Source organism: Schistocerca americana, chromosome 2, assembly GCF_021461395.2.
Source record: "Schistocerca americana isolate TAMUIC-IGC-003095 chromosome 2, iqSchAmer2.1, whole genome shotgun sequence".
NCBI lineage: Eukaryota > Metazoa > Arthropoda > Insecta > Orthoptera > Acrididae > Schistocerca > Schistocerca americana.
In genome coordinates, this window is record NC_060120.1 from 866,985,309 (window position 1) to 867,007,588 (window position 22,280).

A 22,280-nucleotide genomic window follows, 5' to 3' on the forward strand; every position below is an offset into this window, starting at 1 on the left:
TCTATATTTGTTCACAGACATTCTACATCAAATAAAAATTGCTTTGTTCTCAAAGTTTATGTCTGTAAGCTATAAGCTATATATGGGCTACATTTGCATAACAGATGGAAGAGAAGGAGAGGGGGGAGGGGGGGGAGGGAGGGGGGGGGGGGAGCGAGGGGGGGTTAAAAATAGTAAAAGGAGACCTACACATGAATACTGTGAATACAGCTGGTTTTAATGGATCTAAGTTACAGCAGTTCTTCAGGGACGAAAATACTTGCACATGAGAGTCTACTGTGGAGAGCTGTAACAGACTCCAGACTGGTGCTACAAGATGAGCTACTACAAAAATTTCAACAACTAGTTAGGGCACTTCAACATTTTCCATTTCTTAGATGTGAAGTAGCAGTTATACCTTATCAAATGTAAATAATAGCATTCACCTATATTAACAGTACTTCAAACATTGCAGCAAATCATTTTGGGCGAGAATGCTCTCATCAGGTTGTCAATACTGGACACTCATGGTCAAAATACTAGTAATTCTTAACAACACATTTGTTATATTCATAAACAAAAACATACTGGAATGAGTCAATCTGATGACAGCACAGTCTCTTTAAACATGTAACATGTCAAGTACTGTTAAACTTTGTTGGAGGCTATCAAATTCAAACCAACTGGTTATGACTTATCACAACACCAGTGAAACACTGCTCTAGAACACACAAGTATACCACTCACCTTAGCCACAGCAGTGCACACTTTCTTCCACCATTGGTTCTCTTTGAACTGCAGCTCAACTACTGGTAACAATAAGCATTGTCTGGAATCAACACTGTGCCATCTGTTGAGTTTGGGGCCAGAATGAGGATGCAAGGCATGTGGTCCCATTAAAGAAGTTGATATAATAAGTTAACGGAAGAGAACTGATGTAATACTGTGTGGTTTGTGCACACATTTCATGAAGTAAGTAACTTACCCCACGTTTTTCTGTCACCTTAATCATCATCACAATTTGTGTATTAATTGCTTTAGCCCTTAAATGGAATTAGTAATAGTTTTCATTTAAAAGACATGGAAATTAAAGAGAATCAGCAAGCTTATTTTGAAGTTTTTTGTTCACTGTTCTGTAGAACATGGCACCAGAGACAACCTAGCCCCACTGCAAATTATGTTCTCAAGTTTGGGATGAGTTGGCTGGTGTATGTAAGCAGCTGAAAGTCACCCTGGAAACTCGAGTGATTGGAAACAGCTGCAAATGATTGTATTGAGAGGGTTCCTGGGAGTTGTGCACCACAGATACCAAATGTATCTAAAGTACTCTTCAGTGTGTATCTCGTCTCCTCTGCAGGAAGTATGAGGTCTGTCACTACTCATTCTCTTGACTGGATGCTGTGTCACTGTTACATGTAGAGTCTCTGTACAGGGGAGACAGAGACCAGGAAGAACAGAGTGTTATACTGATCCCCCTACCAACAAGTTAAAAGGTGCTGTCTTCCAATGAAACTGAAATTAAACCAGTGAGACTCACTTCACTTGTTGGGAAATCTGCTGTGTCCTGTATCAGGAGGTAGCAAATGCTACTCACTGGTAGTTCAAACACATGGTAAATATTATATTGATTAGGGAAATGGCAGCAAGGAATGTATGCCTGGAAGCATAATTGAAACTGTTAAAGGGTACAGGATGCAACCAACTGCAGACTAGTGCACACTGGTTGAAGCTATGCCTGTGATCTCAGTTTTAAAGTCACACTTTTATCATTAAGTGACAGGCAGAGTAGACAACACTAGCCTAATATGAAATTTACTGGTAGATTAAAACTGTGTGCCAGACATAGACTTTAATCTGGGACCTTTGGTTTTCATAGGCAAATGTTCTACCAAATGAGCTATCCAAACAATTCACTCTGACAGGTTTACTTCCCTCAGTACTTGATTTCCTCTTTTAATCTGTCAATAAGTTTCAAATCAGAGCACACACTGCTGCAGCATGAAATATTCATTCTGAAAACACTAGCCTAGCTTATAGATTTCAAACAAAGCTCACACTTTGCAGTATTGTCCTCAGAACTGATCATTGGCCTCTGGTTATGGGCTGAGTGGAAGACTTGACCCAGAGTCTTACAGGTTCTGTGACAAGCTAGGCTGTGACTTCCTGGAATTGTACCACAGGTTAGTGTCTCCCTAAATGGATGCATATGTGCACCACACCTTGGGGGGTAGCAAACCACATGGCTGACTGTGTGGGGGCACACAGATTATTTAGAGGATGCATCTCCCCATTCACTCTACATAACAATAGCTGTAAGAGACTTGCACGTGCCTGTATAATATCCAAAGAAATACCCCCTGACAGTGGGTGTAGTAAAATATTAGTGATTACCAAAGCATTCGCAACAAAGTGCCAGAGTTTGAAGCATTTCTAAGAAATGCTGTGGAGCTCTCATAATACCAGGCACAGAAATCTGGTCAAAACCTAAAATGGACTACTGTGAGATTTATGAGGAGAAATTTAAATTCACATCAAAAGAGTGGGCCAATGCTAAGTGGAACTGGAATATTTGTTGGACAAGAAACTCAAACCCACAAACATAAAAATTTGTTGCAACAAACTGTCCATTCGCATGAATGGACACAGGCAGACAGTGTTTGTTGGTAATGAGGATCACCCTGTGGCTAAACATGCCTTGGTGCACGGCCATCACATCTTGGCACAGTGTTACACCGTCCGGGTTATCTGATACTTCCCACTAACACCAACCTGTCAGAACTCCGGAGATGGGAACTTGCCCTTCAGTATATCCTCTCTTCTCGTTATCCACCAGGCCTTTATCTCCGGTAATTTCTAATTTCTAATTTCTAATTTCAATTTGCCGCCGCTCATACCTCACCTGTCTTTCAACAACATCTTTGCCTCTGTACTTCCGCCTTGACTGACATCTCTGCCCAAACTCTTTGCCTTTACAAATGTCTGCTTGTGTCTGTATATGTATGGATGGATATTTGTGTGTGTGTGTGTGTGTGTGTGCGCGCGCGCGCGCGCGCGAGCGAGTGTATACCCGTCCTTTTTCCCCCCTAAGGTAAGTCTTTCCGCTCCCGGGATTGGAATGACTCCTTACCCTCTCCCTTAAAACCCACATCCATTCGTCTTTCCCTCTCCTTCCCTCTTTCCTGATGAAGCAACCGTTGGTTGCGAAAACTTGAATTTTGTGTGTGTGTTTGTGTGTCTATCGACTTGCCAGCACTTTCGTTCGGTAAGTTACATCATCTTTGTTTTTATATATAAAAAAATAGAGGGAAACATTCCACGCAGGGAAAAATATATTTAAAAACAAAGATGATGTGACTTACCATACGAAAGCGCTGGCAGGTCGATAGAAACACAAACAAACACATACATACACACAAAATTCTAGCTTTCACAACCAATGGTTGCTTCGTCAGGAAAGAGGGAAGGAGAGGGAAAGACGAAAGGATGTGGGTTTTAAGGGAGAGGGTAAGGAGTCATTCCAATCCCAGGAGCGGAAAGACTTACCTTAGGGGGAAAAAAAAGGACAGGTATACACACACGCACGTGCGCGTACACACACACACACACACACACACACACACACACACACACACACACACACAATCCATCTGCACATACACAGACACAAGCAGACATTTATAAAGGCAAAGAGTTTGGGCAGAGATGTGAGTTGAGGCGGAAGTACAGAGGCAAAGATGTTGTTGAATGACAAGTGATGTACTAGGGGTGGCAACTTTAACTTAGCGGAGGTTGAGGCCTGGTGGGTAACGGGAAGAGAGAATATATTGAAGGGCAAGTTCCCATCTCTGGAGTTCTGATAGGTTGGTGTCAGTGGGAAGTATCCAGATAACCCGGACGGTGTAACACTGTGCCAAGATGTGCTGGCCGTGCACCAAGGCATGTTTAGCCACAGGGTGATCCTCATTACCAACAAACACTGTCTGCCTGTGTCCATTCATGCGAATGGACAGTTTGTTGCTGGTCATTCCCACATAGAAAGCTTCACAGTGTAGGCAGGTCAGTTGGTAAATCACGTGGGTGCTTTCACACGTGGCTCTGCCTTTGATCGTGTACACCTTCCGGGTTACAGGACTGGAGTAGGTGGTGGTGGTGGTGGTGGGAGGGTGCATTGAACAGGTTTTACACCGAGGGCAGTTACAAGGGTAGGAGCCAGAGGGTAAGGAAGGTAGTTTGGGGATTTTATAGGGATGAACTAAGAAGTTACGAAGGTTAGGTGGACGGCGGAAAGACACTCTTGGTGGAGTGGGGAGGATTTCATGAAGGATGGATCTCATTTCAGGGCAGGATTTGAGGAAGTCGTATCCCTGCTGGAGAGCCACATTCAGAGTCTGATCCAGTCCCGGAAAGTATCCTGTCACAAGTGGGGCACTTTTGTGGTTCTTCTGTGGGAGGTTCTGGGTTTGAAGGGACGAGGAAGTGGCTCTGGTTATTTGCTTCTGTACCAGGTCGGGAGGGTAGTTGTGGGATGTGAAAGCTGCTTTCAGGTTGTTGGTGTAATGGTTTAGGGATTCTGGGCTGGAGCAGATTCGTTTGCCACGAAGACCTAGGCTGTAGGGAAGGGACCGTTTGATGTGGAATGGGTGGCAGCTGTCATAATGGAGGTACTGTTGCTTGTTGGTGGGTTTGATGTGGACGGACGTGTGAAGCTGGCCATTGGACAGATGGAGGTCAACGTCAAGGAAAGTGGCATGGGATTTGGAGTAGGACCAGGTGAATCTGACGGAACCAAAGGAGTTGAGGTTGGAGAGGAAATTCTGGAGTTTTTCTTCACTGTGAGTCCAGATCACGAAGATGTCAAATAAATCTGTACCAAACTTTGGGTTGGCAGGCCTGGATAACCAAGAAGGCTTCCTCTAAGTGACCCATGAATAGGTTGGCGTACGAGGGGGCCATCCTGGTACCCATGGCTGTTCCCTTTAATTGTTGGTATGTCTGGCCTTCAAAAGTGAAGAAGTTGTGGGTCAGGATGAAGCTGGCTAGGGTAACGAGTAAAGAGGTTTTAGGTAGGGTGGCAGGTGATCGGCGTGAAAGAAAGTGCTCCATCGCAGCGAGGCCCTGGACGTGCGGAATATTTGTGTATAAGGAAGTGGCATCAATGGTTACAAGGATGGTTTCCGGGGGTAATAGATTGGGTAAGGATTCCAGGCGTTCGAGACAGTGGTTGGTGTCTTTGATGAAGGATGGGAGACTGCATGTAATGGGTTGAAGGTGTTGATCTACGAAGGCAGAGAGATGTTCTGTGGGGGCTTGGTAACCAGCTACAACGGGGCGGCTGGGATGATTGGGTTTGTGAATTTTAGGAAGAAGGTAGAAGGGAGGGGTGCGGGGTGTCGGTGGGGTCAGGAGGTTGATGGAGTCAGGTGAAAGGTTTTGTAGGGGGCCTAAGGTTCTGAGGATTCCTCCGCCTGGACCTCAGGAATGGGATTACCTTGGCAAACTTTGTATGTGGTGTTGTCTGAAAGCTGACGCAGTCCCTCAGCCACATACTCCCGACGATCAAGTACCACGGTCGTGGAACCCTTGTCTGCCGGAAGAATGATGATGGATCGGTCAGCCTTCATATCACGGATAGCTTGGGCTTCAGCAGTGGTGATGTTGGGAGTAGGATTAAGGTTTTTTAAGAAGGATTGAGAAGCAAGGCTGGAAGTCAGAAATTCCTGGAAGGTTTGGAGAGGGTGATTTTGAGGAAGAGAAGGTGGGTCCCTCTGTGATGGAGGACGGAACTGTTCCACGCAGGGTTCAATTTGGATAGTATCTTGGGGAGTTGGATCATTATGAGTAGGATTAGGATCATTTTTCTTCGTGGCAAAGTGATATTTCCAGCAGAGATACGAGTGTAGGACAGTAAATCTTTGATGAGGGCTGTTTGGTTGAATCTGGGAGTGGGGCAGACAGTGTTTGTTGGTAATGAGGATCACCCTGTGGCTAAACATGCCTTGGTGCACAGCCAGCACATCTTGGCACAGTGTTACACCGTCCGGGTTATCTGGATACTTCCCACCAACACCAACCTATCTGAACTCCGGAGATGGGAACTTGCTCTTCAATATATCCTCTCTTCCCGTTACCCACCAGGCCTCAATCTCCGCTAAATTCAAGTTGCCGCCACTCATACCTGTCATTCAACAACATCTTTGCCTCTGCACTTCCGCCTCGACTGATATCTCTGCTCAAACTCTTTGTCTTTAAATATGTCTGCTTGTGTGTGTGTGTGTGTGTGTGTGTGTGTGTGTGTGTGTGTGTGTGTGTGTGTGTGTGTGTGTGTGTGTGTACCCGTATACCCGTCCTCTTTTCCCCCTAAGAAAAGTCTTTCCGCTCCCGGGATTGGAATGACTCCTTACCCTCTCCCTTAAAACTCACATCCTTTCGTCTTTCCCTCTCCTTCCCTGCAGAAACATGTTCCTGATTGGAAAAGGAGGAAAAATACTTTTATGAATGTGTCAGGAAGTAGTTTCTGAAAGTATTTGCATGGAGTGTAGCCATGTATGGAAGTGAAACATGGACAATAACTAGTTTAGACAAGAAGAGAATAGAAGCTTTCGATATGTGGTGCTACGGAAGAATGCAGAAGATTAGATGGGTAGATCACATAACTAATGAGGAGGTATTGAATAGAATTGGGGAGAAGAGAAATTTGTGGCACAACTTGACTAGAAGAAGGGATCGGTTGGTAGGACATGTTCTGAGGCATCAAGGGATCACCAATTTAGTATTGGAGGGCAGCATGGAAGGTAAAAATCATAGAGGGAGACCAAGAGATGAATACACTAAGCAGATTCAGAAGGATGTAGGTTGCAGTAGTTACTGGGAGATGATGAAGCTTGCACAGGAAAGAGTAGCATGGAGAGCTGCATCAAACCAGTCTTAGGATGGAAGACCACAACGACAGCAACAACAAGAACAACAACAACGAATGTGGGTCCGGGAGTACATTGTTGCCACATGCCATGTGTATATTGTGTGGTGCATGCTGCATGATGTAGCATACAATAAGTACCATAACAGTCCTTCATTATTGTCAGGAACAAGCAGAGATGGTGTTTGCGTATGGTCAAGCAGATGGAAACAGTCAAGAGGCAGCACGGCTATAAGAAAACAATTACCCTCACAAACACCAACCACATCACACAACATTTCAAGCACTTTTTCGGTGTTTGTGTGAGCATGGGTCCTTTCAGACAGATGAATGTGCAAGGAGGTAGCCAACTGTGTGTACACCAGATTTGGAGGACTGGGTGCCAGTAATTGTGCACTTGTCTTTGTGCTCTTTCTGCACATGTTTAACAAAATGAATGTCCTGTCATTCCAGATTAGCCTGGAGTTCATTAGCAATTTTAAGGAAGAGACTGTGAGTGAGGTGTGCTTGCTTGTGTGTGTGTGTGTGTGAATGGTTTGTGTGCCTCTTTACTGGTAAAGGCTGTGGCCTAAAGAGTTACTTAAGTGTCTTAATTGTGCCTGTCTGCAACTTCAAGTGTCTTCTTTATGGTAAGTAGCAATTTTTCTTTTCCTACATTGTTGACTGGCATATGAGATTTCAATCAGTAAAGAACCAGATCACATCTTACTAATGGTTTCAACTAAACCGAACTTATCTTCATTGTGTTCTACAAAAATGAGCAGTTTAGTAGCGGCAAATGTCTCTCCATCTGTCCTAGAACAAACAAAGTAATGGTGAAAGGGTTTTGCCCTAAGCCAGTGGGCCGGGACCCCCTCCAGGGGGGGGGGGAGAGGGAGAGGGAGAGAGGGAGAGGGGGGGAGGGGGAGAGAGAGAGAGAGAGAGAGAGAGAGAGAGAGAGAGAGAGAGAGAGAGAGAGCGCAATTCATATCTGAAGGGAGGGCCACAGAAGAGCAACCAGAAGTATGGAGCTTAGCACACTTCATGCAAATATTGTGCAACCTGGTACCAACCCTCCAAGCAGGGGCTCACTCTGTGGGCACCACCCAGCAGCAGTGAGGGCCACCTGGCACAGTTTGTTGCTGGGACTTCCAATGCACAAAAAAGATGAGCAGCATCTCCTAATGATACAGGAGGCAGTGACAGCTGGAGTACCCCTACTGTGATATCTGTGTTGTCAGGTGACTGAGGCAGATGGGTACATAACAAGCACACCCACACAGACTGGGGAGGGGGAGGTGCAGAGGCTAGAGTTTGGAGGGAAGAGAGGGAGAAGTGCGACACATTCCGTAAATGCTAGGAAGGGAGTTCTTCCCCAGATTGCTCACACTACACAAAGAATTTAGAAAGGGAGATCAAACGCTAAAGAGGACCAGAAAAAAAGGCAGAAACGGAGAATGGAAATGCAAGACAAGACCGAAAAGGAATAGCAGAACCCAGGGAATAACTGGGTCGACAAAGGGAAAAAGGGAGAAAGGGGGAGGAGCTAGGGTGGGAATGAATGGATATGGGGAAGGGAATGCAGCCCAGGAGAGAAGAGAAGCTGCAATAGCTCGGGGCCCCATGAACGTCACACACATACCCACAAAAGAGCTGTAAGCCTCGTTTGGGTGGGAATGTAATTGTTCTGGAGTCATTTAGACAGACAACAAATCTTTCCGTCTATGTAGCAGCAATACGTTTCCTTTATGATTAGAATCAATTGCCACTCCCTCCACAATCCAGTGTGGCTTCCTGCATTTCACTACAGTACTCCAGCACTGACTTCTCTATATACAAAGCATCAGCCAGGAAAAGCCTCATGGGAATTTTTTACATTATCAATTTGCTCCTTTATAAACATTATAAAAAGTAATGGTGTTTTACCACTCCTCAGGGTATGATCGAAGTTACTTTTGCATCTGAAGACTGTTCTCCATTGAGAATGACAAGCTGTATTTGTTTGTTAGAAAATCTTCAATCCAGACACACAGTTTGTCCAATAATCCATAAAATTTCTGTAGCAGAAGGAACACAGAATCTACCTTGTGTCTGAGGGTCTAGTGAGAATGGTAATGCTTTTCTTTCTAAAACATGTTACATGATCATCCGCCCTGTCTGTAATCACATTGTTGGCAGAAAGTTAAACACCAATTTGTCTAAAAACATCAAAGCTTTCCTACCATGTTTTTCTTGTGTGTATGTTCAATATTCCACCACCACCACCACCACCACCACCACATAACATGAAGGAAAAATTGAAGTATCTTTTATGAGATCTCAATTCTAAACAATCTCTACTACCCATTGGTTTGTGCTGCCCTTAATAAAATTCTATCCAGAGTATGCTTTGTAATACCTTCTTGGATTTCTGTTTTCAGAATTAAGGCCAGTGGTTTTGAGGCTCACTGGAATTCTAATCAATGTGCCCCATGTGCATTACCAGTTTCATTTTATGATAGTGAGAAAAAAAATCTATGAAGTACAGTACTTCTGGTGTATCAACTATATCTTATGTATGGTCCCTATTGTTCTGTCACAATTGTTAATTCTAGTTATAGTAACTTGCTCCATAGATCAAATTTACAACAAACATTATGTTGTTGAATGTGTTGACAGTACACACAGATCACACACAAAACTAAACAAAAATATAAAAATATATCTCAAAACAAAGACGATGTGACTTACCAAACGAAAGCACTGGCACGTCGATAGACACACAAACAAACACAAACATACACAAAATTCTAGCTTTCGCAACCAATGGTTGCTTCGTCAGGAAAGAGGGAAGGAGAGGGAAAGACGAAAGGGAGAGGGTAAGGAGTCATTCCAATCCCGGGAGGGGAAAGACTTACCTTAAGGGGAAAAAAAGGACGGGTGCGCGCGCCTTTGAATATGTCTGCTTGTCTGTGTGTATATATATCGCACACGCGCGCGCACGTTGGTAAGAAGTAACAATTAATCTATATTTGAAAACATGTATCTGTCAAACATTTCATTTCAATGGGAAGCATATGGAAGTTTTGTAGTTGCATAATTCACCCATTTCTTGCCAAAGTTAGTTTAATTACAGATGAAGGCATGTAATTTTTTGTTCTAATGTTATACCTGTGAATTCTGTTACACTTAAACTTAGATTGTTTATGAGTTTGTTTTAAGAGAGTAAATATGATGTGAAGCTGTGGTTAATATTCCCAGCTGCTTAAAGAAATACTTGCAACATGTACTTGTGTGAAGTTCACACATAATTCTAATTATTTTCTTTTGGGCAATGAATATATACTTTTTGACTAAGCAAGGTGTTATGCCAGATCATCCCATAAGACAGCAGAGTGAAAATATGCTAAATATGTTAACTTACAGACTTCTATAGCCCCAAAGTTGGCCATTATCCAGGCATGTGCTGAACTATGTGCTTAATGAAAACTTAACTTCCCTAACAGTACATTATGTGGAAACCATCAAATAATTTTGGTAAGTCACAGAATATCTCAGTTAGTGATATTTAATCATTTACAGATTTTATTATGTGCTCAGTAAAGGTATAAACAGCAAATTCAATAGAATGTGCCCTTCAATTCCAAACAGTGTTTTGATAAGTATTCCATTACTACATAGTTGTGTGTGGTGACACTAGTACATTAGCTTCTCAAACATTTTAGAAAATGTTATGAGAGACAACACTGGGTGGGAATTCTTGACATCTGTGGAGCCAGTCTTTTTATAAAGAGGCCCTAACAATTGCATATTCCAAATTTTCTGGGAAAAACCCTGGGTTAATGATGCAAGATTTCTAAATTTCTTATGCACTGTACTGTTTTGCTCTCTATTCTGAACTATTTGAACCTATTTTCTCACCTATTTTTGCAAAGTAATTGTCAAAAATATCTGCTACACTTTTTTACAATGCTTTCATTCTCTTTAACAGAAATAATGTCACCTTCTATTGCTTCTTTCCCTGTCTCTCTTAACAACATTTCATATTGATTTTATTTTATTATCAGAATTGTCAATTACAGGCAAGATACACATGTGCATGGATTTTCTTACAACTTTTCTTAGTACATTACAGTACCATTTATGATGAAGTATTTCTTGATCATTACTTGTTCTGGGTATTTCGTACACGTCTTGACCAATAGCTGTAGTGATTCAAAGTTTCTTTAATGATTTTATATCACAATTTACTATCTTTTCAGGCAAACTTTCAAAAATGAAAAACTCATCAAGCCTTATGTTGAGTTTAGAGTTAACATTATGGTCACTTAAGTATCATGCCAGTCAACTTTTTTAAGCATTCTTTAAAGCCTTTAATAGTTTTGTCAATCAGTCTCACTGTTTTCTTAGAGTGTTTCTGAGCTGTTCATGGAGTAAAATTATATAATGTGACTGATTGTGCATAGTGATCTGAAAATCCATTTGACGCCAGACAGGACTATGTATAAATTTCTGCTTGTTGAATTAATGCTTTACCTACAAGTGTACTAATATCTTTAACAACTTTTGTAAGGAAAATTATGACCAATGACAAATTAAAAGTGGCCAAAAGCAATCTCTATCACTTTTACTGTCAGATCCCTTCAAGAAATTTGCATTAAAATAACAAGTATAATAACCACTTCCTTCCATCTGACATAGCACAATAATTAATCAAAATTTTTCATGGAAATTTCCCAAATACCCATTGGGAGACCTGTATACAACAACAATCACAAATATTACATTTCAGAACAGCAACTCATGAGCATACAAGAGGCTAAAAAAAAATATTTTTTAAAAGCCATATATTTTCAAATTGTTTCCAAAAGAACTTTATCCCCTACAAAATGCTCTCCATTATGACTAACATTTGTCCATTGGCACTTCCACTGTTTGAAACGTTTTTTGTAGTCATCTTCAGAAATGGCTGACAACTCCTCCCTCTTTTTTTTTGAGGTCTTCAAGTGTTGTCAATTTGGTGTCCTTTCATTCCCATTTCACACTTGGAAATAAGAGAAAGTTGCACAGAGCCAGGTGAGGTGAGGTGAGGTGAGGTAAAAGGTAAAAGGTAAAAGGTAAGGTACATGGGGTGGTGGAACCATGTCATTTTTCACCAAAAACTAACAGAGATGGCTGTGTGTGTGCAGGTGCATTGTCAAGGTGGAAGAGCCAGTCTCCTGTCTGCCCAAATCTTAAAATTCACTGAACTGAGCTTCAAGATAATCACTAATCAGTTTATCAATTGTCTGTTTATGATCTGTGAGCACAAGCTTTCTAATTTTTTCAATATTTTTGTTGGTTCAGATAGTTGACGGACAACCAGAATGAGGTTTGTCCTTAGTCGGCATGTCTCCATTTTTAAACCTAGCAAACCACTCATACACTCTAGTTTTGTGAACTCTTGTGCTTGTTAACAAAATGAATTGGGATGAAAGCAAAAGTGAGGTAGAAATTAAAGCTGCAAGATCCAGTCATGACACGTTTGAGTCCAGTCAAATCGTAGTCAGTAAAGAAACTGTAAAAACTCATTTTGCAGTTAGTTTTAGCAGAACTAGAGGAAATGAAAACATAACAATAGCAAATTTAGAGCAGTTAATAATCAGTTAACTGGAATAAGAATTGAAGAAAAATGGTAGCAAAATGGACGGAGTACAAGATCAGATAGGTCAACTTAGTAATCAAGTTTCAGAGTTAAAAAATAGGTTGTCAGAGGGGTTAAGGAAAGTGAATGAATAAAGTTGATGTTTTAGAAAATAAATCTGTTGTTTTGGAATGAGTTTGTAGCCAAGTCAGCAAAACAAAGAACACAAAGAATGTTGATGACATCACAGTTGAACAGAAAGCTGTAGCAGAAAAATCCCAACAAAATATCGCCTGTTTAAATCAAAAACTTCAAATGTAGAAAACAATATGCAAACTAATGCAACTGTTTCAGCTCAAAAAATTTCAGCAGTTCAGGAAATTTGCAGTCAAAAAATCTATGTGGTCAACACTCCTATCAGATAATTTACATCCAGTGGATTTTCTGCACCACTGTAGAGATACTTTTGTGTCAAGCATGAATGACAATCAAAAAAATTAAATTTGTTGAATGACATCTTGAAGGCAAAGCTCTGTCATGGGTAAATTTAAGTCAGTGGGAAACATATCAAAGTCACAAGAAAAGTTCCTTAAATGAATTTTGGTCAGAAGCTGAATAGGGGAGAATTAAAAGTGAATTTTTGAATGGTCCTAATTATACGAATAGGGACAGTACTTTGAAAGAGTTTTATAAGAACTAAGGTAAAAAAAATTCACACACCTTGACAACCAATTTCACAAAATGACATTGATTAATGTGCTTAAAAGGATATTACCAGAAAGACTGCAGTGGGATTTAGTACATGTCTTTGAACCATTTTTATGATAGGGCAGTAGAAAGAAGTATGTACCATAATAATCAAAATTATAGGAATCACAATGGCAATAATTACAGAAACAGAGATAGTGGTAAATCCTATCAGGATCGAAGTGTTTATAGAGAAATTCTTAACACCAGCAGGATAGGAATAGTGGCGACAAGCATGAGCATTTTAATAGAAGAAACAATCAGAAGTAACTACAGGGAAACAACAGTTCACCTCAATGAAGGTCCTAGGTTTTGGGACATGGAAACATAACAAGCACAGGACCCTCAAGTTATACTTGCAATTAAGTAATAATAACAGTGTTAATGATATGGTACAAGTACCTGAAATTTAACATAAGGAATATCAGATTTCTCATTATGTTTTGGGATAGTATATTTAATTGTTGTGGTATCACAAACTAAAATTGGAGCCTAGTGAGAATTTTGATGATGTATGTACTAATGATTTCTTCTCTTGGGTGGAAAGCAGTGTTGTATGTAAATCAGTTGATGACTACTAGATCTGAATTAGGTGGTATTTTTGATGGAGATGTGAAGTAACTGAGGTTGGTGAATCTGAGACTGGTGGATTATTGCACATGAATGTAGGTGGGGTAAGTGACTTTGATGGAGATAAAACTTGTATTGTCAGTGATGTTGAAGTAATTTTGGGCAATTATGATGATGATGATGGTGATTATCAGGTATTTGTGGAGTTTAAGAGTAATGAAGTTTCAGAGTTATTTGCAAATGATGTTGACAATACAGATAAGGTAAATCATGTATGTGACGTAATGAGGGTCATGGAATACCATCCCAAATAGTTTCTCATTAATGTCATATAGAGTAATGATCCAAATAGTAAAGGTGAGGTATGTGTAAGCCTGGGGAATAAGGGTGGAAACTTTTTGAAGTTAGTTTGGGACCAGACTGATAACATAGACAAAGGTGTATTCTGGAACAAGTTAGCTCTGGTTAGTCATAATTTATGTTGTGACTCGCCGATCATTCAAAGCACCGCCGCGCAATTACGCGCGTCCTCTACGTGCGGCGCTGTCTGCCAGCCATGCAGCAGCTGCACCACCTAAGCGGCCAGCCAGGCAGCGGCTGCTAGACTGGGACTCAGTGCTCATTCGAATGGTAATGTGTACACATGTCTTGCATGTCAACTTACTCTGACTTACGTGTTGTGTCGTTCTGAAATATATGTGTTAAACTTGACGTTTTAACAATTGGCGACGAGGATGGGATTTTTCCTTTTCACCGTTGACCCACAGGGTTCCATGGCTACTGTCAAGCAACTATTGCAAAATCTCCTTGAACAGCAAACGCTTCTAACAGCGATGATTCGTGATTTCGTCGTGGCATCAAATGTGGGGCGTTTCTCGTCGTTGGCTATACCTCCTTTTCCTCCTTACGACGAGACGGCGGAAGACTGGTCTGATTATGAAAAACGTCTTCGACAGCACTTCTTGGCATTTCATGTCATGGACGAACAACCATGTAAGTCTCAGTTCCTTTCCTGGATTTCACCTCAAATGTATCGGTTGTTGTCGCAATTCGCTCCTATGAAGGATCCTGCATCTTTGTCCTTTGCTGAAATGTGCTCACTTCTGTCGGTCTATTTTCAAAAGAAAACGCATGTGGTAGCCTCTCATGTTGCCTTTTATCGTTGTCAAAAACAGCCACATCAATCCTATCGCACTTGGGCTGCTGAACTTCATGGCCTCAGTCGAAAGTGTCAATTTGTTACTGACGTTCACAAAGAATCCTATGCCGATTCCATGGTACGGGATGCTATTATCCAGTTGGCACCCGACAAAAGTTTGGCAACATGCCCTTCAGTTGGCGAATCTGACTCTAGATGAAGTTCTCTCCATTGCGCAGTCTTTTGAAATTTCTCGTGCCGCTGGGGCGCAAATAGAGGCGTGGAGTGATGTCTGGGAAATACAACCTCTGTGCGCTGTTGACGACGCATGCGGCGCGTCCCCGCTGGCCGACGTGGCTGCAGTGCGCTCCCACACGCAGCCTCGGCCTAGCCATAAACAACCCGCTAAGAAACTGCAGCAAAACCCCCGGCAACTTCCTTCGTGTCCGCGGTGTTTTATGAAACATTCACACAAGGATTGTCCCCAATGTTGGGCTGTGTGTCACAATTGCAAAAAGAAAGGTCATGTGTCTTCCGTTTGCAAATCCGACCACATACATGATGTTCATGAACATGACGCTGATTCTGATTCTGTGTTGTCTGTCAATTGCACTTCTTCCCTTTCAGGGAAGTTGTCCATCACTGTCCAAATCCTTGGTCGAGATGTTCACATGCAGGTGGATACCGGTTCTGCTGCCACTATAATTAATTCTCAGACGTATCTTCAGTTGGGTTCTCCACTCCTGCCACCTGTCACTCGGCAATTACGGACATACAATAAACAGAAGATTTCTTTCTTGGGACAGTTTAAAGCTGACGTATCTTACAAATCCGTCATTCGCACTGTTCCCATATCTGTGGTCAACCCGAGCAACGCAGAAAATCTTTTTGGTTTCGATGCCTTTCGCGTTTTTGGGTTCTCCATAGATGCCATTCCTTATGCTCAAATGGATTCCTTGTCGATGACATTGTCGTCCCTTTTTTTCTCCTGGGTTAGGCCATGCAAACAATTTTGAAGCGCATATCGAACTCAAACCCACTGCTCGGCCTAAGTTTTTTTGGTCTCAGCCCATTCCTGTGGTCCTTCATGATCGGGTCAAATGGGAGTTGGATCGTCTCACTACTTCAGGGGTCTTGCTTCCTGTCACTTCCAGTGAGTGGTCCTCTCCTGTCGTCGTTGCTAAGCCAAATGGTGATATTCATCTCTGTGGCGATTTCAAAGCCACTGTAAATGCTCAATGCCTCATCGACACTTACCCTATGCCCCGTCCTGAAGAACTGTTCACTAAACTTGCTGGAGGCCAGTATTTTTCTAAAATTGACCTGTCAGAAGCTTATAAACTTCCTCTCGACACTGCTTCCCGGCAGTTTCTGGTCCTTAACACACATTTCGGCCTCTATCAATACCAATGCTTGCCATTCGGGGTTGCTAGCGCCCCTGCTCTCTTTCAGCGATTCTTGGTACAATTATTGCTCCCTGGGTGTATCAATTACATGGACGACATTGTTGTCACTGGCTCCACCACTGAAGAACATCTTCAAAATCTCCACACACTTTTTAATGTCTTACAGACTGCTGGTCTTAAGTGTAATCTTCAGAAATAACAATTTTTTCAGGCATTATCACATACTTGCGGTTTCAACTCTCTCGGGATGGTATTCGTCCGCTTCAGCAAACTGTCGCTGCGATTGATGCCCTTCCCTGCCCTACATCTGTTAAGGAAGTGCAGGCCTTCTTGGGGAAAATAGCATACTATCACAAGTTTTTACCATCTGCGGCTTCGATGGCTCAGCCGTTGCATCGCCTGTTGCATAAAAACGTGCCTTTTCACTGGTCCGCATCATGCGACGCGGCTTTCCAGAAATTGAAGACTATGCTGAAACAGGCCCAGTGCCTGGCTACTTATCGACCTGGCCAACATCTTGTTCTTGCCACAGATGCCTCTCAATACGCGGTCAGTCCAGTCCTTGCGCACCGTTTTTCTGACGGTTCGGAACAACCCATTGCTTATGCCTCCAAAACGCTCACGGATGCCCAACAAAAGTATTCTTAAATAGAGAAAGAAGCTTTGGCCATTATTTATGCTCTTCATAAGTTTGGTGTTTTTCTCTATGGCTCAAAATTTCATCTTGTTACGGATCACAAACCACTTGTTTTCTTGTTTCATCAATCAACATCACTTCCTGACAACGCTGCACACCGCCTCCAGCGTTGGGCTCTTTACTTGTCTTGTTTCAATTATGAGATTCATTTCCATCCAACGGCTCAACATGCAAATGCTGATGCTCTGTCTCACCGTCCCATGGGTCCTGATCAGGCATTCGATAAGGACGAACTTGTGTGTTTCCACCTGGATGTTGCCGAGCAGCGGGTTGTGGACGGGTTCCCCATCACTGGGGACAGGCTGATGGCCCCTACGGAATCTGACCCTACCCTCTCCTGGGTTTTGCGGTGTATTCAGAAGGGTTGGCCAGATCGCCCGTCCACTAAGACTTCTGATCCGTTGCGGAACTACTACGCTTTGCGCTACCGTCTCATGGCTAGGGATGGTGTTATCCTCCTCTCCACTGACAATGCTTTGCCACGGGTCATGGTACCTGCGTCTTTGCATGCTTCAGTCTTGCGCCTCCTTCACCAAGGGCACTGGGGTGTGTCTCGCACAAAATCTCTGGCGCGCCATCATGTGTACTGGCCTGGCATCGACTCTGAAACAGCACACATGTTCACTGCCTGCGGCCCTTGTGCGTCACAGGCCGCTGCCCCAAAGTCATCTTTGTCACCGTGGCCTTCGCCTGAAAAGCCCTGGGAGCGCATTCATGCTGACTTTGCGGGACCCTTTTTAGGTACTTATTGGCTCCTCGTAATTGACGCCTACTCTAACTTTCCTTTCATTGTCCGTTGCACATCGCCTACCACCGCGGCAACCACCAGTGCATCCGCCCACATTTTTTCTTTGGAAGGCCTCCCCTCTACTCTTGTTACTGATAATGGTCTGCAATTTGCCTCTTCCGAATTTGCGGATTTTTGTGCTCGTCCCAGCGTTATGCATGTCACGGCCCCGCCATTCCATCCATAAACGGTGAGGCTGAATGACTGGTCTGCACATTTAAGGCTCAGATGCAGAAACTTCTGACTTCTTCTGCTGCTGCCGATTATGTGCTTCTCCAGTTTCTGGCGTCTTACCGTTTCACCCCCATGGGCGACCACAGCCCGACTGAGCTCTTACATGGCCGACAGCCCCGCACGCTACTTCATCTTCTGTGGCCTTCCACCTCACGGCCGCGGGTGCCTTCACTTGGCCGGTTCACCGACGACGACCTCGTCTGGGTAAGGGGATATGGCAGGTGGCCAAAATGGAGCCCGGGCTGCATCTTAAGACACCGTGGCAGACGCCTGTATGAAATCCAGATGGACACGGGTGTTGCAGTGCGTCATTCGGACCAGCTTTGGCCTCGTGTGCCAGCAACGCCTGTTCCGAATGCCGCTACACCACCTTTGGCTCTACCTGATGCTCGGGATCTTGGCATCTCTCAATACTCACAACGCAGCCCTCTCACCGTCATCGCGATTCCAGCACAAGAACGGATGCCACCAGGAGACGTGCCCATGCAGGAACCAGATGACCATCCTCTGTCAGAGCAAATCTACTCTCCTCCTCCTCCTCCTCCTCCTCCTCCTCCTCCTCCTCCAATGGACGCCGACACATTGCCCATGTCTCCTGTCATATCAACTGGACTTGCCGCAACGGGCAGATTGGTGCATGGGGCCCCAGCAGATTCGACCCCTACGTCTCCTGTCATCTCGACCCGTTATCATCAGGGACACTTCCGTCCGTACGGGAAGCCTCCTCCTTGAGACTTTACGGCGAGTCAAACAACGCCTATGGACGTTAGCCATCTCCAGGACACCTCCATCAAGACCAGTGCAACAATTTCAAAGGGGGGAAAAGTCTTGTGACTCGCCAATCATTCAAGGCGCCGCTGCGCAATTACGCCCGTCCTCTACGTGCGGCGCTGTCTGCCAGCCATGCAGCAGCTGCACCACCTAAGCTGCCAGCCGGGCAGCGGCCGCTAGACTGGGACTCAGTGCTCATTTGAATGCTAATGTGTACACATGTCTTGCTTGTCAACTTACTCTGTGACATATGTGCTGTGTCATTCTGAAATATATGTGTTAAACCCCAATTGGTAGACTGAAGTAAAAAGAGGATTCAAGCATGAAATTTAATTTTGACAGTAATGTGTTTTGTGTTCTTACTGTAACAAGTGATGTTAGTTGTACTATGAAATTTAGTCATTGTGTTCGATCTGTAATTGACAACTTGAGGGACCAAAGTAATGATATGGTACCTGTAAAGTTAATAAAACCTTGTGAAGACATTGTGGATGTAACATCTGATGAAACAAAGTGATCTTTTGCATGAAATGATTCAAATTTTTGGTGCCCTTACATTAAAATTAAGATAGATCAGTGGGAAGGCAACTCAGCGAGATACAGGAAGTGCGATTTGTGGTATATCTGAACAATTTAGGGACAAGATCATATATAATAAGAATTTTGTGGAAATGCCCCTTGTAGGTGTAAAGAAATGAGGAGCTACAGGTAAGCAAAACAAATTCGTAAAATCTCTGGTACTTTTAGTGTAGAAGACAAGACCTTTGAAATTGATGCTTAGTGGTCCACAATCTGGAAGAAAATAGACACCATATTTGCAGATTCACATGACTATATAATTCTGTTTTGGAATAGATTTGTGCTTCAGAATTTGATACAAAAATGCCATGTGACCAAACGAGTAGATCATTTTACAATTTTTCAATGTGACAATGCCATTAAATATCTAGTGCAGAATTTCTTATCTTACAATGCTATTAAATATTACTATTACTATTACTATTACTATTACTATTACCATTCCTGCATAATCTGCAGAAAATAGTAAAATTTAGTTGTCATGAACTCTTTTGGGCAAAGTCATGGGTGTTCTGGCAAACTGTGTTCTGTAAATATTACGAATAGTATCTTAAAGTTTCATATGTGGATACTTTTTAATCCATTCTGATGTGAACCCTGTATAGGCAAGTGAGGGAAGTAGTGATCATCATACTTAGTACACAAAACAATGTTTCAGCATTTGATGTGAAAGCTACGCAGTAAGTTACCTATCCATTGGAGCATGTGATGAGAAATCTAGGTAGAAAACAAAGATGTGGGTAGATCCATTCCCATACCCCTGTATGGCTGCACCCTTGCTGGTCCAGTCAACTTACATGAGATCATAGGTACTGGGTAATGTACTCAAAGATCTGTGAACTACATCAGTGTTGCCAGTGAAATTTGAAAATTGTTTGCCAAGATGTTATGCTATATGAATAATTCATGGAACTATTTGTTTAGAGAAATAGTCACTACTATGGACAGTGCTATACGTAAATGTAAGTTTTTCAAGTAGGGGGGTTATCTTCCCAATTCATTATGTAACTTTAAATAATGCTGTGAAAGGTTGATGTTCTAACACCAATGATTTGCTATGTTCAACACAGAAAAGTGAAACTTAAAAACTTCAAGAGTACATTCTATGAGCCGTGTTGTAAATAATTGCCATAATCTGATAAAATTAGGTGCTGTTATGTTAGTAGTCATGCAGGTCAATTTTCTTATCTCAACACCCAGACGTATTTTATCAGTTGTGAGTGAATCTTCTATGCTTCTACATTCATAGGTTAGTCTGTACGAACAATTAGCAAATGGTGTGGAAGACATTTACAATTGTGATCACAAATCGAGTAGAGACTGTATACCAAGATGTTTACATTTCTGATTTTGTCATCATTCAAAGCTATTTATGACTGATTAACTCTATTTATCCTGAGTACTCCATCATTGTATCCCATTGAAACTTGAGTTGTGTGCAAACACATGCTTAACTCTGTTTTTGGTATCCCTGGTCATAGCGACTGTGTGTGTACTCAAGGAGGGTGTGCAACTACTGATTGAGGCTATATGCTTCCTATAATTATTCTTTACATATGATTGACGTTATCAGTACATGATTGTGAACTTTATTCATTTCGTTGTGTCTAAAACTTTCTGCTGGCATGTACCCAGTGTGGTTTGGATTCATGAGTGTCCCCATATCATAACCTTGGGCCCCAATTTTTTCATTATTTTCTCCTTTCACGAGTCATACTCTGGTTGATTTTGTACTTTTGTTCTACATTCCTACTTGTAATTGAGTATATTCTTCTTGTCTGTACCCGTCTTGAGTTTGAGTTGGCTCACTTGTCACACTTAAGCTTTGAATTTTTTCTTCTCTTTTGATGATTTTGAAGGTGTGACTTTATAGATGTACACTTTCAATTTTTAGTTTTAGTACTTTACATTGCCTCTGCAGTGTTGTAATACTGTAGTTTTGACTGTATCACTTGTCTTGAGACAGAATGTTCCACAGATCTGAAATCTGAATGCCATGTCCTCATATGCATAGATTATGACTTCTATAGTAGACATTGTTTTATGTTTTCTGTAATATGTTATGTATTTTGTCTTTTGCCTTCATTTTGTCCACCAAACCTTATAGTAAGTCACAAAATATTGTAAACACATTGTTTCAGTATTATGTGAGGGGGTATTGTAATGGGACATGCTCTTCTAGCATTACTTTTCCTCAACAGTAGTTGTTAATAACAGTAATATTTTTTGAATTTTGAACAGGTCAGTAGTATCTCAGCTGCTTTTCCAAAAAAATTTCTTATAATTTTATAATGTCGTCTTACATTTCAAGCTTAAATTTATGAAAAGGAATTACTTTGTTTTAGTCTTTAAAATCGATAACCACTGACTGAATATACAGTTAATTTTTTTTTTTTTTGATGTTTGGAATTACGAATTATTTGGCACATTTAAAATTTCAGTTATTAATTATGCAATCTAGTACTGTTTACTATGTTTATTTCTGGATTCACTTATGAAGTAATAATCAAAATTAACAGAAATTCATTTGTCACGAAAAACTGTAAACCCTTTGGAATATTTCCTCTGAGGGAGACAGTAGTAAGCGTGCCTCTGTTGTGATCAGACATTTTTGTATTTTAGGCAAACAATGTAATTTTGGCTTTGTTAATGTGGAAATTAAGGACTATATGATATACTAAAATGAGACAAAATATACTAATGTAGAAGCTATAATTCTGCAACAACAATCTTCAGAATTATTTAGATCAATTCAACCATAGCGACCTAAAATGTGAGAATTTCAGCTTCAAAAATAAGAGCTCTAAACAAGAAGAACTGGAGCCAACTCTACATGAAAAGATAACTAAAAAGTTTATTTTTGTTATGGTTGTAA

General features: G+C 41.9%; 1 protein-coding gene across 1 annotated transcript in view; it reads right to left on the bottom strand.

Annotated features, from left to right (window-relative positions):
• The window catches only part of LOC124595716, a 113,839-nt gene that overhangs the window by 36,339 nt on the left and 55,220 nt on the right, over window positions 1-22,280 (bottom strand). The gene's annotated exons all lie outside the window — the stretch shown is intronic.